Consider the following 15,000-nt stretch of genomic DNA (forward strand, 5'->3'; position numbering starts at 1 on the left):
TGTGCATATTAACTGCCTAGTTGTTTTTATTTTAATATTTTAAATACAGCTAAATGTTGTTTTTAGAGCATTAATGTTTACAACAGCAAAGTAACTCAATAACTTTATCTGACATCACAAGTAGTGAGTGATGTTTAGAAATAATAACATCAGTCTGTATCAGTCCCTCCTCCTCTTTTCGCTGGCTGCAGGTAATGTTACCAGGTAGAAGGAGGTGCGGCTGGTTTGTCTCAGCCAGCAGTTGAGTTTTTAAGACTACAGACCAGTCTGTGCTTCAGACAGACAGCTTTCTATTTAGCTTGTTTTTAACATTTGGCTAATGCCAAGCTAGCGTTAGCTGTGGTTATATAAAACAGGATGATATGCTGAAGACAGAGATGATTTAATTACCATTTCTACATGTTTAACGTTACCTTACAGACCGGTGTGTTGATAAAGTATTGTCTTTTTACTTGCGAAGTTTTATCGCATGTACTTACAGTAACGAGCGCAGCTGTCATCAACTAACGTTACAGTAGATTCCACCGCGACGGTGCAGCCTGTCGCTCAGCTGCCGCTGTGTGTGTGTGTGTGTGTGTGTGTGTGTGCGCGCTCCTCCACACAGAGAGCAGGCAGAGACTGCAACCTGATGATTTTCTTATCCATTGCGTTTCAAATTAAATTAGATTTGACGCTCGAAATTTAACGTTACATCATAGGACCCGCAAGTCTCGATAGCAGTATCAATAAGCTCGAACCTTATGGATTTTCGGGTTTTTTGAGAAATTTTGGATCCGGTTTGATCCCCATCCTTAGTAATGAGTAAAGATTACTACCGTAATCCCCTTCCCCCACCACTTTGCCACCCGCTGATAGTTGATCTTGCCACTAGCAAGACTGCTCATAAAGTTGCCCCGTGCATCATCAGCTTTAGGCTCCACACTGTCAGCAGGCACTACTACACACATAATACTGTAATTCTGTAATACTGCTCTCTGCTGGACTGTTGGGCTCCACGCTATCAGCAGTTACTACTACACATATAATACTGCAATACTGTACGGTAATTCTGTAATACTGCTCTCTGCTGGACTGTTGGGCACCACGCTGTCAACAGGTACTACTACACAAATAATACTGTAATACTGCACTTTTATACTTTAATGCTTCACTCTGCTTGACTGTTACTGTCCACACTGTCAGCAGGTACTACTTAGCTGATAATAGTGCAATACTGTACTGTAATACTGCTCTCTGCAGGACTGTTAGGGTCCACACTGTCAGGGGCTGTAGGTGACCTGAATTCAAACTTGGAAGCTGTGTTGTTGCCGTGTTTTTTGTTGTTTTTACTGTTTATTTTAAAGGTTAGCTAACTTGGCGTTAGCATATTGCGCGGCTAATGTGGTTAGTAGGCTCGGCGATGTTGGACTAACGGTGTGATACTCGGGGACAGTCGAGAGAAACTGTGAACGATAGGCCTCATTTGAAGCTCAAGCTCAGCAAATAACAGCCTGCAGCTGTTTTTCATGTTGCTTTCTGGGAATTTAGTTATAACGTTAATACAGCCCCGTGGTTAGTTGTGGACAGCCCTTTCTGCTTCGCACTGCTGTGTGTTGGGTGTGTGTTTGCGTTGTCATTAATTGAATGATAGACTTAATCTGAACGATATTTGCTCTCTCAATTCGGGTACTTCCTTTAGTATACTAACATGCTGTAAACTGCGGACCCTATGTACTTACTTGCTTAGTGCGTTAATTTTGCGAGGGTAGTGTTGTCTCAAATAAAGCGCTGCTGTTGTGCACTAACCGGAAATGACTATCGCAAGATTGCAAAATCCCCCCAGCACAGATACTGCCTGCAGAGCTCAAAATAACAGCCAGGCTTTATCACCCAAAATAAAATGCTCAGAATTGGGTTTATTGCCAAGTTCAAACATACAAGTAATTTTCTTTGGTATATTGGTGCATAAATAAAAGCAATAGAAAGCAAGTAGTGTAAGCACAACTGTACACTAACAATGTAATGTCAGATTTTATGATGATGATAATAAGACAAATAAAGCAACGACAGTCCCCTTTTCATTCGTATTTTTGCTTATTTATTTTAAGTTTCACAAGCCAAGAATTTTCTGTACATCACAAGGCAGATGTCTCTTGATTTGATTTAAATTACTCAAAAGGTAATGACAGAACTTTTCAACTCCGAAAACGTTCAAGCACATTTTTGATCTGGCATCAGTTGTTGTACAACTGTCAAAAGTGTATTTAGTGATGAAATAGTGTACGAAACTTGTAAAAGACGTTCTGTTGTTGGCCCCTCTCTCTGCTGCTTTCTGCTTCTCCCGTGCTGTTGGTCCCGCCCACTTCCACTTCCACAAGTGTCCAGCGTTCCACACTCAACTTTCTGGCCGTTATGACTGCGCCATCGGGGTATTTTCAGTGCTCTGCATTTTGCCATACTTCTCAGTGTGAACGCACTTACGCACTCAAAATAGTACATTTAAGTATGGAAGTGTGCAAATTGAGACACAGCTACTGTCAAACTACAAAAATGAGTTGGCAGTGTTGTTGGCTAGCACACAGCAGCTATCTTGCTCCGAACATAATGCTGCTGTTAGCGGCTCACTGTGCAGTGAGGTGAGATCCAGAGACACTGTTACTATGCTGTAGGGCACCAAATTACTTAATTGATGAAAAATGCGATAATACCGCATACTGTTGAATCCCCCCTCCTCTTCCCTCTGTTCCCTCCTCTCTCAGGTGTGTGGTTCTCTCCTCTCCTGTGGGAATCACACCTGTGAGGTTGTCTGCCATGATGGAGTTTGTCCTCCGTGTCCTCGCTCAGTCAGCAGATCCTGTCCCTGCGGCAAGACCAGTGAGAGAACGAGAACACACACACACACACACACACACACACACATATAAACACACAAACAAAGCTGTCTGTGTGTTTCCTAACTGGCCACATGAACAGATAGAGGGCTAATCTGAAACTTCAGCTGTGTTTTAAAGGTCAGGAAGATTATTTATTCAGTTTGAAATGTTACTTTTTTCCCCTGACCTTTAAGCAGAGGTTTTGTTGAATTCATAAAGTGAGATTAACACATTTAATCCGTCTGTTTGTGTAATAACAAAGAAATGATGTGGAGCCTTTTTGATGATGTGGAGCCTTTTTGATGATGTGGAGCCTTAGCGTTTTACTGAACAAAATCCTAATGATGCCTTGTTAGATAAAGAAAACCTAATTAAATGGAGTGTGAAACGTTGGGATGTCAGGAAGATAAGAAATCTTTTATTGATCCTGCTGCAGCAGCACAAAGACTACATACATCATTAGTAGTTTGTGAAATGATAAAAAAACAAGAATAGAAACTATACAAGAGCAACCAAACTCAAACTTATAATGCAAGCAGTACACATTCACAGTACTCACTAGTACAGCGTAGTAATAAATATACATTTCTGTAAGTATTACATGTATTATTTTTTGGTGTTATTTAACACAATTCAACATTTTGAGCACAGAAAAAGATTTCTTGTGAAACTGAATGTGGAGTGTTTCTGTGTTGGAGGGTCAGCTAGCTATTTATGGAAACCTCTGAGTTCATGTGGATAAAAGCAAACTCATAAATACATGTTTGAGTGCAGAAGGGAGTTCTGTTTGCTCAAAGTACAAGATCATTTCTGTGATAATGATTCAAAGAATGATGGATCTTCTGTGTGCTTCAACATGTCAGACACTTCTTGTAAACAAACAATAAATAAAATCGCACACTCCTCTGTCTCACTCTCTGCTGGTGCTTCCAGAGTCGTCTCTGCCGTGCACAGAGGAAGTGTTGCCGTGCGGCGACACATGTGACCGCCGGCTGTCGTGCGGGAAACACACCTGTTCAATGAGGTGTCACAGAGGGAGCTGCGAGACCTGCAGACAGGTGACACACACACACTCAAAGAGAGAGACACACACACACAGAAACACACTGACGCTCTCTGTCTGTCTGTCAGGAGGTGGAGAAGGAGTGCAGGTGCGGTAAATACAGGAAGCTGATGCCGTGTCATAAGGAGTACCTGTGTGACTCCAAATGTCCCCAAACCAGAAGCTGCCAGAGACACCAGTGCAGGAGGAAGGTGAGCCTCGTCATCACCTCGTCTGTCCGCTCCAGATCACTCAGTTATTCATGAGGCTGTAAAGTGTCAGAGAAAGTCTAAACACACAGTGAGAGTTTGACAACAATCCTGATAATCAATGAATTATTTATATTTATCCATCACAACACCAGCCTGCTGACCCTCGTGTCCACTGACTCACATCTGTGTTGTGGTTCAGACGTCCACAGGAAGCGTTTCACAGTAGCTTAGAAACACGTCTCACAGTCAGTCAATTCTACCACGTACGAGGCTCTGATTCCCGAACCGACAGATTTTAGTTTTTGTGTTCAGATCAGTCCTGGATGTGTGTGTGTGTGTGTGTTTCCTGTGGCGTAAATGTCAGGTGTCTAATCTGTGTGTGATCTGATAGTTAAAGGTTGGCTGAAGGTTTCTTTGTGATGTGACAGGAGTCTGTTATCAGACACAGTGAGCTGATAGGAACGTTTCATCTCTCTGGATCGTTTTCAGTCTTTATAACTTCACCTCTGAGGTTTTTACCTTCTCTCAGAACAAGTGAAAAGCTGAACAGCAGAGGAAAGGTCCTTCACTGTGGAGGCAGAGAGTCAGGAGAGAAAACGTTCTGTGAAATTAAACGAGCGATGTTTAAATCTTTCTGCTGTTTGTTCTCCTTTTTAAACTCCGTTTCCCACGATGCCTTGTGTCTCAGTGCTGCCCTGGTAACTGCCCGCCATGTGACCAGAGCTGTGGACGAACTCTGGGGTGTCGCAACCACAAGTGTCCCTCTGGCTGTCACCCAGGTAACGCACACGCACACACGCCTGCGCGCGCTGACGGCGGCTCCTGAGTGTCTCTTTATGATGAGTTTGTTGCTTCTGTCCTTCCACAGCGTGAATGTTGAGTTTAGATTAGCGCTGCAAGTGGCCATCCTTTTCATTAGTGAATAAATCAGATTCTTTATCGGCCCTTTTTTGGAAATCTGTGCACAGCCTCACCTGAAAACAGCATGAACATCATATATCAGACATTTAGACTCAAATTGACACCAATCAAAGATCCTTTCTCACTTAGCGAGTAGTTTTGTCAAAGTCCTTGTAGACAAGTCCCGCCGCTCGGCAGACATCTTGGGCAGCTATTTCAGGCTAACAAGACCGGGGGCCAAATCACAGACACTTCCTAACCAGCAGCTCCTATCCTAACTGCTTAGTAACCATGGCAATAAGGGTTAGGAGCTGATTTAGGAATAAGGCCATTACAGATTAACAGTTCCTAAATCCTTTCTAAAGACAGGAAAAATAAACTGTTAAACTGTCCTAACTTTTACTTTTCCGCCAGGTAGTGTTTATTATCATTTAATCCACATGGCTGCTCTTTTATCGCTTATACAAAATCAATAAAATGTCAACAGGCGCAACTTATTAATTGATTCTACAGACGTGTTTGATGACAAAACACTCGTTAGCTGAAAGGCTGTAGGCGATGCAACGCTAGATAATATCTCATTATAGGCCCATAATGTAAAGGCTTGACGTAACATAAGGATCCTAATGCAAGTCTTTGATAGGAGGAGATCGTTAAATTCAAGAAATACATGACGTTAGCATTTATTAATATTATTATTATTATTATTTTCCGAGAAGACGGGTTTCTGCCGGGGTCAGTGAGGAAACACAGGAGGAGGCACCTCCGGTTTCCTCTGCTCGTTGGACACAACAGTTGCCTTTCTCTTCGCATCACTTGTAAATGGACTGATTTTCTTTTTAACAGCATCAGTGCTCTGCTGGATGAATAAAGTATATCTATTATAAATGCGGCGGCGACTGTCTCTCTCTCTCTTTAATCTCCCGAGTTAAGCATTACGTGGATTTGGATTTCTGGACGGAGGTTACCAACACCTCTAATTCATCTGACTTGAAGTTCTGAAGTTTCATTTAAAAAAACGACCAAAAAACAGCGATTAAAAGCCGTTTAGCTCGGCGAGATGAGAAAAGTGGCATCGGTTGCTAGGTAACAGACACAAAAGTTGATAACCGACGTTGGATTGAGTATTTAGGGTTTCCTAACCTGAGATAAGATAGGATTCCTAAAGTTAGTTAGGATTTGCTTCAGTAATGAGAGAGTGACTGATAAGCACACAGAACAGCACACATTAACCATTTAGTCTGTAAGACTTCAGGAATTCATGAGAAATGTCCAAAGCAGGGCTCCATTTAAAAGTATTAGCCGCTAACAGCTAATTTAGTAGCTGAACGAGCTGTTAGCAGCTCCTGTTGGCGGTTTACTCAGAAATGTACAGACAGCTGTCACTGGATCACTGTGATGCTGAAGAAAACCTCGGCCTGTCTAAGTGGGTTTATGGAGGTTTAGTCGTGGTGGACGTCAGCGGATATTGATAGGGACGTCTCACTGAATCTAACAAGACGTGTGTTCAGATCTGGCTGCGTGATGAAAATGAGATCTGACACAAACTGCAGCAATTAAAACGCCGCGCTGACCTCCGCGAGCTGTGTGACGTCAGCTGAGGTGCTCTGTTATAACAAGCTGCAGGAAAACATGAACTTTAATCTGACAATTACGAGTTCGATCCAAACACACACACACACACACAGAGCACGTCACGTCACATTATTGTCCGTCAGATATGTTGTGATTTGTTGAGGAAGTCTCAGCTGGGGAAAGGTCAAAGGTCAAATTCAGGAAAATTCTGACCCATAGCACCTCCTGAAGTGTGTGTGCTGACATTTGTTCCAGTTGATAGCGCTGGAAACACACGCACAGTTGAATGTGTGTGTTTGGGAAACTGTTGACCTCCTGCTTCCTGCCAAACGTCATTAATCCCTTTCACTGAAGACGTGTGTGTGTGTGTGCATGTATTACTCCTGTTGTGAAGACGTCTGTCTGCCGACACATTTCAGGACTCGACAAAACGCACGTCCTCATAACATTAACTCATTAAATGTTTGGGTGAATACTCTGTTTAAGGTCCAGGGAAGTCGAAGTAATGTCCTCTGAAGGGATGGAAACACGACCGTGTGTGTGTCTTCCTGCCTCCGTTGTTCCCTGATTGGGCGATAAGGGATAATTAATGCGTCTGTTTTCTTCCTGATTGGCCAAATAGATTAAAGTTAATTTATTTGTGTGTCCGCGTGCTGATTGGCTGCTCTGACCTTTAAAGGGGGAACAGTTAGAAGGTCGCACCGCAGCCAACGCAGATAACAGCCGACACTGAGGCCTCTCCGTGTGTGTGTGAGTTTGGTATTTAGTTCAGATGCAGAGCCGAGATGACACTTTGCAGCGAGATCGCCTAACCTGCTCCGGAGGAGGTAGACCCTACGCAGGAGTATATAATATATAACTCAAGCTTCAGAGAGGAAACAGGAACTGATGAAGAAAACCCGAGTTAACAAAACACCCCAAACTGATCCAGAGGAAGTGAAAAGATTTCATCAGGCTTAATTGACGTTGTCGTAGTTGACTCCACTTCGTCAGCTTTGAAGTCTTTTTATCAAAGAACCAGATATTTTCTAACTACAGGTGCAAATATTGATCATGCAAAGCAGATCAGGGATCAGCCGTCAACGGACAGATCCACGTTAAAACCAGTTTCTTTAACTTGACGTGGAGCCGTCTGTCCCTGAGGCAGTTAACATGTGTTAGTGACGGGTGATTTAGACCCCGTCCACACTGCTGTGTTTTAATGTGGAAACGGAGAATTGAAACGAATACGATATTATAATAAAAAGCGCATCTAGTGGCCGTTCAGGTACGCTGGACATGCAGATGGTCTATTCCGTAGTTACAGAAGATTTGGGGAAAGTACTACAGACGAAGACCCAGACCAGATTTGATTCTGTCATGGATCCATACCGAGCTGGGGCTGTTATTGAATGTAACACAGGAGTTAAAAATGACCGTGGCGGTGGCAGTCGTCGCAAAGTAAACGGTGATAATCACAGTACAAGTTTAGGCTGGAAGTGTTATTTGTACGGTACAGAACGTTTAAAAATACCAACTCAAAAACTCTCAGCAGCATGAAGAAGCTTTGCATGACCTAAAAGACCCAATCAGAGAGCCTGAACGTGAGCGTCTGCGTCACCGTTTCTAAATGTCCTCCGTTTCAAAACGAAAAACGGGGGCGGCAGCGTTTTCAAATGATCTGTTTTAGGTCTTCTGTTTTAGTCTGGACGGGAGGTGCAAACGTAGCAAAAGGTCTCGGTTTTCAAACCAAAACGCAGTAGAGTGGACGGGGCCTTAACGTGCCGTCATTGTAACTGGAGAAAACGACGGCACTGAGACGGCTGCAGTCGACCGTACTGTTACAAAGACTGAAGGAGAGATTTATTTAATCAGTTTAGATCCAGATCCAAGATGGCGTCTACTCTGGAGCTTAACTTATCTGTGTGAGCTGTGACTGACACCCACTCAGCGCTCGCTGCTGGTAAACACTCAGCCTGTTATGTTGAGAGAGCGAGAAGCCTCGGCTGAGTGTCAACTGACAAAATCCAGACAGACGCTTATTATTAGAACATTAACTTGGAGTAAATACAGAAAGCAGCTGTCAGGAGAACCAAACAGTCAAAAGACTGGAGTGTAATATAACTTTTAACTTTGTTCAACAGAAAGAAAACCACATAATTAACCAACTGGTTTCTTCAACTTTCACTCAGAAGCAAAAATCTGCCTTTAAACTCGAAACAAATATCCTGATAATTTTTAACATCAATGAAATTACATTTTTTAGTGTGATAACATTTTTGGCCTGCTCCCAGACCAATCACAGCTTGCCGTTTTTCGCTGCCTGCGTGATGTCATCTGGACCTCGCAGCAGCAACATCATTGCTCTTCCTCACAGTCTGTTGTCGTCCACTATGAGACACCACATGGGGAAAAAAACCATCAGGTGTCTCCCCGCGTCAGTCTGGTCGGGTTCTTCCCCGGCTAATACTGTGTAGTCTGAACCCGTGAATTAATGCTGGAAATAAATAAAATAAATGTGTCTCTCCTGTCCTGCAGGTAGTTGCTATCCCTGTCCGGAGTCGGTGGAGGTCAGATGTACATGTGGCTCCACCGTCTTGGCTGTCCCTTGTGGGCGAGAACGAAGCACCAAACCGCCTCGCTGCAAAGAGACCTGCAGGTAAACTCACACAGAGACACGCACACACCTGATTCCCTCTCAGCAGTGTCTTTAACAGCTCCTCTTTTGTCTCCCCCAGGTGTCCTCCGTCTTGCCACCACCCGACCAGAGAGACCCACCGGTGCCACCCCGGGCCCTGTCCCCCCTGCAGACAATCCTGCCTGCTGCCGCTGCCCGGCTGCAGCCACACCTGCCCTCAGCCCTGCCACGACATGGTGCTGGTCAAGTCCCAGCAGGTAGCTGCCCCAGAAATTATGAAGCTACAGCCAGCAGCTGCTTAGCTTAGCATAAAGACAGGCAGCCTGGCTCTGTGTAAAGCAAACAAAATGCACCTACCAGCACATGTAAAGCCCACTGAATAACACCTGGACCAGAACTGAAGCGTAACGACGACTCGATATGTGAGAGAGTGATCTGGATCTTCTCATCTAACTTCCTGCAATAAAGTGAAAAAGTGTAATTCTCAAAATGAGAGCACATTTATAATAATATATTTATTTGTACCGCACTTTTCATTGTACTTTTACAGCATCGATGCCAAACGTGGACACACACACACACACAGCATCTCGCACAGTGGTAAACTAATAAAGCACAGAACAAGTCCATGTACAAGTAAAATGCATTATGCATCACATAGTAGTTTGAATTGAGTAAATAAAACATAAATCAGTCAATATAAAATAATAGAATAAATTACTTTTATTTATTACAACTTTATGTTATTTGTTCTGTGCTGTAGTTCTTCGATTTTCTGCTCCTTCTGCAGTGTTTTGTACTTTTTTTTACATTTATTTGATCACTTTAGTTAATTCAGATTCGTATTACAAACAATCAACAAATAATCTGTAATAAATCATTATTAGAGCTGACATAAAAAAATGCTTCCCAGCAGAAGATAAAGTGGTTAAAATGAGCACCCCTGTGACAAGCTGCATGATAAAGTGATGAACACATTAGTGCTTCAGTAATGCAGATGACTGACTTGATGAAGAGCTCATCATCAGCATCTTATCGCTGTCATCAGTCACATAAAATGAAATTTCCTGTTTTCTTTCTGAACAAAATAAATGATGTTTGGAGAACCTCTCTGACATGTTTTCTTGGTGTGTTTGTGTGTGTAGGTGCAGTTGGCAGGTCCGTGGGAGCAGCCGTCTGAACCAGCGTTTGTGAAGAAAGCTCTGCCATGTCCGCCGTGTCAAGTACCGATACCAACGCAAGTCACACACACACACACACACACACACACACACACACACACACACACACACACACTCCATCTCCTAAAAAAATAGCACAGCAGATAAAGGCCGGGTGAGATACATGAATCAAACCATGACTCACATGATAAATTCACTGTTATTGTTCACTAACAGCTACTTTAGATGTTTCATGTGTGACAGCTCAACTTGGAAAAACACGCTGAAGATCTGACTAGAATTAACTAGTGAGAAAACTATGTATGGCGTCATGACTCTGTGGAACATTTTAAAATAAAGTTCTGGATCTGTCCAGGCCAGTGTTAGAGCTTTAACAGTTCTCATCATAATTAATTGGAGGTTAATATGTGCTGTAGTGCACAGGTGAAAGGAACAAAATGAAACAAAGCAGAGAAGGTCGAGTTTCACAGGGATTTAACTTCCTGAAAAATTAAAATGATTGTTCTTGTCCCCAACACACACACCCACCCACACACACACACACCCATTGCACACAAATTGCGAAGTGTTTTGTTTCTGTCACGGATCATTAGACCTGAGATTAAAAAACACACTGCATGCTGAGTGTGTATGTGGATAACAGTTGTGTATGCCAGTTCCCTGCAGCTCTGTGACGCAATAAGCCAACACCAACCATCTGTGTGTGCGTGTGTGTTGATGTTGAGGATCCTCAGGCCAAGAGACACAAACAGGACTGACTGTGTGTGTGTGTGTGTGTGTTTGAGGTATTAATGTGCATTCATACATATGTATTCAGACAATATTTTTTACAGGACGCATTATAATTGATTGGGAGTAAATGGAAATGAAAGTGGAATTTAAGTGAAAGGAATTTACAGAAGTGATCTGGATAAATGGAGGTCATTAGTTTCACTCAACTGATATTATTCTGAGAGGGAGGTGAAGCAAATTAACAAAAACCATTTCGTTTTCTTCAACAATATGTAATTAGCTTTGGCTATAATGTAACTTTAACATTAATGCCAATACAGCTTATTTTTGAGATGAATTGAGACGGATAGAGATAAATGAAAATGACGTTAATGAAAGTGGTCAAGTAAAGAGAAAGATTCGTTTCAAAATTAAGGGAATGAATGTAAACAAATGTAAATGAATGGGATATATCAAAGTAAGAAAGGATGCCACACAATCTCTGTGCTCTACACTAAGCTCGTGCCTGGATAGCCTGTGTCCTCTATCCACCAAGCCTGCTCGCCCACACCAGCCCCACCCGTGGCTAACTGACCATCCGTGGGCTGAGTACTGATCTCAGAGCGGCTGAAGGAAAATGGTGAAAAACCAAAGCCCCCGCCGACCTTAAGGGCTACCAATTGCTCCTATCCTCCTTCTTAACAAGCATCAGTGCTGCCAAAACTGCGTTCTATAATGACAGAATAAGCAGTGCCACTGACTCAAGGAAATTATTTTCCACTTTTAAAGCGCTACTAAATCCTCCTCCACCACCCACAAACTTGTCTGCTGATACTTTTGCTGCCGCCTTCACAGGCAAAGTGGAGGCCATAACTAGCTAATTCTCTGAAACACTCAACCTCAACCATTGTAGCAGTCCTACTACATCTTTTCCCCTGCCCTTCCAGGTCAGTGGTTGTTCACTCTCCTCATTTACTCCTCTCACAGAGCGCGAAGTTTTAGAACTCTTGACCCGTAGCAGTCCAACTACATGCCCACTGGACCCGATTCCTATGAATCTCCTCCAAGCCATACCTCCTACTGTGGTCACGACAATCACTCATGATAAATACTTCTCTGGCTTCAGGAACCTTTCCGACCACCTTCAAAAGGGCTCAGGTTACACCCTTGCTCAAAAAGCCCTCACTTGAACCAACTCAAGTTGAGAATTATCGACCAGTGTCTCTTCTACCTTTTTTATCCCAAACTATTGAACGGGCAGTATTCAAACAGGTCTCAGAATTCCTCTCAGGGAATGACCTCCTATATCCATATCAGTCTGGTTTTAAGAGTGCCCACTGTACTGAAACGGCTCTTCTGTCTGTAACAGAAGCCCTAAGGTCATCTAAAGCTGCAGCCCAATCCTCGGTTCTTATCCTGCTTGACCTATCAGCTGCCTTTGACACAGTCAACCACAGGATCCTGCTATCTGCTCTCTCAGCAATGGGCATCTCGAGTAAATCACTCCTGTGGTTCGAATCCTACCTCTCGGGGCGTTCCTACAATGTTTTGTGGCAAGGACAATTATCCTCCTCCCACGGCCTCTCCACAGGGGTGCCCCAAGGCTCAGTGCTTGGGCCCCTTCTCTTCTCAATTTACACCACCTCACTGGCGCCGATCATTCGCTCGCACGACTTCTCTTACCACTGCTACGCAGACGACACGCAACTCTACCTATCCTTCCCGCCAGGCGATCCCACTGTCTTGGCGCGGATCACGTACTGTCTATCGGACATATCTGCATGGATGAAGGCTTGCCACCTTCAACTAAACCTCTCTAAGACTGAACTCTTGGTCATTCCAGCCAAGCAATCTATCCACCATAACATCAAACTACAAATTGACTCCGCAACCATCACTCCAACCAAGGTGGTGAGAAACTTGGGTGTCATGATTGATGACCGGCTGTCCTTTTCAGACCATGTTGCTGCTGTCTCTCTGTTATGCCGCTTTGCTCTATACAACATGAGGAAAATCAGGCCCTACCTCACTCAGTACGCCTCCCAGCTTCTGGTACAGGCCATGGTTATCTCTCGCATCGACTATTGCAATGCTCTCCTAGCAGGTCTTCCAGCTTGTGCGGTGAAACCCTTACAAATGGTTCAGAACGCAGCAGCACGTCTGGTTTTTGATCAGCCCAAAAGGGCTCATGTCACTCCATTACTCAGTGACCTCCACTGGCTCCCGTGGCCTCCAGAATCAGTTGGCCTCCAGAATCAGTCAATCAATTCTCTAACTTCAAGAAGCTCTTGAAAACTTATCTCTTCCGAGAACACTTCCTCTTATAACGCTTCTAACTCCTAATCTCTAACATGCACTTCCTGTGCTCTTCTTCTTCTGTCCCCTACAATGATCTTGTATTGATTGCACTTTTTGTTTTGATTGCACTTTTTGTTAACTCTTACTTCCTTCCCTAGGTATTTACTCCATTGATGTGATATGTACTATGAGCTCTTACTAGTATTTATTGCTGCTCTTACTAGTATGTATTGTCAGTTGTAGATCTGTAGTTGATGCTCTGTTGATGCTTGTATGTTGTTCCTCAAGCGTCTACCAAATGAGTAAATGTAAAATCTAAATGTTAGTGAATGGGAGTCTTCAGTCATTAAAGGGATTATACTAAGAAGGAAGTTAATGGAGGTAAATGGAGCTTAAAATATGGACAGGACAAAAGGAAATAAAAAGAAACAATTTGTTTCAAAGTTAATGGAATGAATGGAAAGAAATGGAAATGAATGTGATGACTGGAAGTGAATGGTAGGTACAGTAGCAGTCAACAGTGATGTTGAAAACAAACAGGTGAAAGGAATGAATAAAAATGAATGTGACATTTATTTTTTCTGTATTTGTCTTTCAGGGCCTGTTTCGGAGAACATGAGGTATCGTTTGTCTTAACCTTCCCTTTTCTTTCTGAAGTATTCATGTTTGTCTCCTTCTTTTAAACCCAGTTTAACCAGTTCATCACCATTTACTCACAGACTTCATGTTTTTAGATTGATTGCTTCCTCCCTCCACTCCCCTTTTTTATCTGTAGAGCTGTTCCCTCTCCCTCCTCGGTGTTTTCTTTTCCGTCTTGTTCCCTGTTTCCAAACGTCGTCCATTATTAGTTTGTCCTCCTGACCTCCTCCTCATTCACTCCCTCTCTCCCTATTCGTCTACTTTGTCCTTCTCTGTCTCTCTCATATAATTCGCTCCTGCATTTCATCCCATTTAGTTGCTTGTTATTCAACACACACACACTCATTCACCTTCAGACGAGGTCAAAAAAATGCTTGTGGTTTCAAAGATGTCTGTACCGTACTCTGTGTGGTGATCAGGTCAGTCCGGTGCCGTGTCATCGACGGGGGCGATTCTCTTGTAAACGACCCTGCGGACGACCTTTGACCTGCGGGAACCACAATTGCAGCCGGGAGTGTCACCTGGTTACCAACGGCAAGCAGGTGAGCCAGGGGCAAGGCCAGTTTACTGCATATGTGTTGCTCATTTCAACAACAAGGCAAGTCAAAAGGCTTTACGCAAAACACAAAAGCAACATAGGCAAATATAAAAAGACATTTAAATACAATTGCAGAAGAGTTAAATAGAAATAAAACAGGACAGTAAAGTTATAGAGCAGTGTAAAATACAAGCCTCACGTTTGATTTAATAAAGGCTGCAGCGGGAAAAATAAAGCGAGGGGCTCAGTAGGATGTTCATTAATGCTAAAAGTGAGAAGATTCATTATAATAAGTGTAGTTTTATAAAATCTGTAAACCTATGTATACTTTATATGTATACTTTATAATGCTCGTGACCACTTTGTGTGTGTTTTTAGAGCTGCAACAATCAGTCGGTTAATTGATTAGACGACCAAGAGAAAATCAGAAATTTC

General features: G+C 43.1%; 1 pseudogene; it reads left to right on the forward strand.

Moving 5' to 3' along the window:
* LOC119912602 overlaps nt 1-15,000 on the forward strand; it is a 29,047-nt pseudogene that overhangs the window by 6,636 nt on the left and 7,411 nt on the right.

The sequence above is a fragment of the Micropterus salmoides genome, unplaced genomic scaffold (assembly GCF_014851395.1).
Source record: "Micropterus salmoides isolate LMB-PRFRI ecotype aquatic unplaced genomic scaffold, ASM1485139v1 Ms_hic_scaffold_2, whole genome shotgun sequence".
NCBI lineage: Eukaryota > Metazoa > Chordata > Actinopteri > Centrarchiformes > Centrarchidae > Micropterus > Micropterus salmoides.